Source organism: Zingiber officinale, chromosome 11B (genome assembly GCF_018446385.1).
Source record: "Zingiber officinale cultivar Zhangliang chromosome 11B, Zo_v1.1, whole genome shotgun sequence".
Classification (NCBI taxonomy): Eukaryota; Viridiplantae; Streptophyta; class Magnoliopsida; order Zingiberales; family Zingiberaceae; genus Zingiber; species Zingiber officinale.
Genome location: NC_056007.1, coordinates 16,406,734 through 16,410,670, shown reverse-complemented (window position 1 = coordinate 16,410,670; position 3,937 = coordinate 16,406,734). Strand labels below are relative to the sequence as shown.

General features: G+C 34.8%; 1 non-coding gene across 1 annotated transcript; it reads right to left on the bottom strand.

Annotated features, from left to right (window-relative positions):
* Window positions 1–3,140: 3,140 nt before the first annotated feature.
* On the bottom strand, window positions 3,141–3,246 carry LOC122035598. Its single transcript, XR_006127133.1, has one exon. It is a non-coding gene; the product is annotated as a small nucleolar RNA R71 (small nucleolar RNA).
* Window positions 3,247–3,937: the final 691 nt, after the last annotated feature.

Below are 3,937 nucleotides of genomic sequence, written 5' to 3'. Positions count from 1 at the left end.
TGAGTCCGTAAGTCAAATGCATGGTAGATTCAAGGAGATAGTCAATGGGTTTGATTAATAGGTGAGAAAATTGATAATCAGGATCTAGTAAGGTATGTTCTTCAATCCTTTCCTAGAACCACCTTATGAGCATCAATGGTTGATGCATATAAGGTTTCTAGAGATCTTTCCTTAGTCAAGCTTGATGAATTATTTTACGAATTTGAACTTCATGAACAAGCTAACATGTCTTCAAAAGAGAAGGATATAGTTCTCATTGTAGAAAGGAAGGAGAAGAAAAAGAAGAAAGAAAAGAAAGTAGAATCCTCATCATCCGAATCCGAGCAAGAGTCATCGGATAGTGATGATGAAATGTCGGCAAGTAAAGTAACGCATTATGTTAAGAAGATGATGAGAAGATCAAGGAAATTCACAAGGAAGGATGTGAAGAAAATGTTCCAACCCTCAAAAGGTAAAAGTAGTCAAAGTTTAAGTGTTAACACTAATGTCATTTGTTATGGATGTAATAAGAAAGGACATATCAATCCAAATTTCTCGGAATTAAAGAAGAAAAGGAGAAGAAGAAGGAGAAAAAGAAGAAGGAAGCCATGGTGGCCCAAGCTACATGGGATACACCAAGTATTGACTTATCGGATGAAGATGAACTATGCCATGTTACCCGACATATGACATTTATGGCTTTTGAAGATGACAAAGATGAATCAAGTTAAGAGGAAGTGTCAAGTAAAGAAGATTCATCAAATGAAGAGGAATCGAGTGATGAATCATCATCAAGTGATGATGAGGTAAAAGAATCTCCCAAAGTAGAATTTCTATATAAAACTATTGCTCATCTTAAAAATGCCTTCGTTAAATCACAATCTAAGGTGAAGACCTTGAAGGGAAAGCTTAAGTCTATTAGAAATGATGCATGTTCTTCTAGTGAGTCAAGTATGATCAAGGAAGAAAATAAAAAATTGAAGAATGATGTGATTGAGCTAAGAGCATGTCTAGAGAAGTTCACAAATGGATCCAAATATTTAGATATGATCATTAGAGACCAAAGAGCCGTTACAGCAAAGTCGGAATAGGATATAGACCTAAGGAAAAGGAAGTTACATATATGTCTCTAATCAATGGTACTAGAAATGTTGCACTTAGAAACAAAGTTAAGAAGAATCTTAAAGGAAAGGTAAAACAAGCTTGGGTGCCTAAGAAATATTTGAATGACATTTCCGAATCAAGTGCATGGGTATCAAAGAATTGTGTGTTTTATGTTGCTTAGGTAGAAGAAAAGAAGGATACAAGTATGTGGATTGTGGATAGAAGTTGCTCAAGACATATGACTGGTGATGTGAGCAAGTTCTCCACAATAAACTATATAAAGAAAGGAACCATATCATTTGGGAATAGTGGAAAACTCAAGATTATAGGTAAAGGTACAATTGAGGTATCATCTACAATTACCATTCATAAAGTTCTATTGGTAAAAAATATGGAGTTTAATTTGCTTAGTGTGAGTCAATTGTGATGTCGGATACAATGTAGAGTTTCACCCCGATAAATGCTTAATTAAGCATAAAAGTCTTGAAAATGTTGTGTTAAAAGGATTTAGGAAACAAATCTATATTATGTTGATCTTTCATATGTTTCTAACTCCTCGATTAGGTGTTTAATATCAAAAGAAGAGGAAGGATGGCTATGGCATAGAAGACTTGGACATATCAACATGAAGAACATAGCCAAGGTAGCCAAGATGGAGCTTGTAAAGGGACTACCAAAAATCAAGTACATCAAGGACAAATTGTGTGATGCATGCCAAGAGGGTAAGCAATCAAGGTCATCACATAAAGGTAAAACTTTAACTAGTACTTCATTACCACTAGAATTATTGCACTTGGATCTTTTTGATTATCATAGAATACCTTCTTTGATGGATAGCAAATATTGTTTGGTGATAGTTGATGATTACTTTAGATATGCGTGGGTCTATTTCTTGAAACATAAGGGGAAAACTTTAGAAACAATCATAGGATTTACTAAGAGGGTAGAAAATGAAAAGAACCTAAAAATTGATAGAATTCGGAGTGACCATGGTGGAGAGTTTGAGAATTTGAACTTTTCTAGGTTTTGTTTAGAAAATGGCTATAAGCATGAATTTTCTTGTCCAAGAACACCTCAACAAAATGATGTAGTGGAAGGGAAAAATAGGGCTTTGCAAGAAGCGGCTAGGACCATGCTTAATGCATACTCTTTACCTACCTACTTGTGGGCCGAAGCGGTTAATACCACATGTTATATCTAAAATCGTGTCTTGATTCATTACTTTTCTATTTCTATTTTCTAGTTGCTTCTTAGTACGTGTAATTCCTAGTTGATTATTTAGCTAATTCGCTTTGAGATATCTTTAGTGGTTATAATCAGTCCCTCTGGATACGATATCTTTTTATTACTGACGATAAAATCATGCACTTGCGGTTGAGTAACAAGTTATTGGCGTTGTTGCCGGGGACTGCGTCTATAACATTAGAGATTATCATTTGAGTTAGGCTAAACTTTTCTTTGCTTTTCTCACATCTAACTTGTAACTAGTTTTGTAATTCTATTCTACAATTTTTCTTTGCATTCTTTATTCTTTTTTATTGTGAATCAAATTCTGCAATCTTGTTCTTATATGCAAAGATCTAACTTTGTAGGTGATCTACTACCTTTTGATCTCGAAATTGATAGAACCTTTCATAAAAGGAAAACCTCACAAAGACATTCAAAAGAACAAGTACATTCAAATATGGCAAACAAACCGCTTAAAGATTACGCAGCACCTTATGCCAGAGGATTTCATTCTAGCATCACAAGACCCTCCGTTGAAGCTAATAATTTTGAGATCAAGCCTGTGATAATCAGTATGGTCTAACAGAATCAATTTGGGGGTGGACCACATGAAGATCCTAATCAACACTTAGAAGTTTTTTATGAAATCTACGGAACTATGAAGATGAATGGTATTCCATCTGAAGTCGTGAGATTATTATTGTTTGGGTTTTCTTTAAGAGATAGAGTCAAGCAATGACTAAATTCTCTACCAGCAAATAACATTACCACTTGGGAACAGTGTGAGCAACAATTCCTTGATAAATTCTATCCTCCAAGCAAGACTACTCATATGAGAAATCTTATCACAAGTTTTAGATAATCAGACTCAGAATCTTTATTTGAAGCATGAGATAGATACAATAACATGCTCAGACAATACCCACATCATAGTTTGGAGAAGTGGATAGTGTTGCATATATTTTATAATGACATCAATTATCATACTAAGGTGTCCTTAGATTCTGCTGCTGAAGGGGTACTTATGAATAAAAGTTTGGATGAAGCCGAAGATATTATTGAAAGTGTAGCACAAAACCATCATCAGTGGGTCACGGAAAAGAGTGGAGGCTATTCCTTTTCAAACCCAACTAAAGCATCAGGAAAATTTGATGTGGATGTAATTACTATGATGTCTGCAAAACTGGATGCTCTTACAAAGAAGTTGGAAAATATGGGAACAAATACAAGCACGGTTAATGCCATAGTATGTTGTTGTGAAACATGTGCAAGTTCTGATCATGCTCAAGACTCATGTCCTTTAGGAGCTATTTCTGCACAAATTAATCAACTTGAGCAGTGTGATGCCATCGTTAGTTACAATCAGAGACAGAACAATCCATATTCAAACACATACAACCATGGGTGGAAAAATCATCCAAATTTCTCTTATAGAAATAATCAAGAACAAGGACCATCTATGGGGGCTAGACCAAGTTTCCAGCCTGGGCAATAAAATTTTCAACAACAACCTTCTCAGAGCAATCAAATTTCTAGATTGGAGAAAATGATTGAAGAGCTCATCTTGAGTCAAAACGAAATAAAGCAAGAATTAAAATGCTAACTCAAAGAATTGATCATTCAGAAA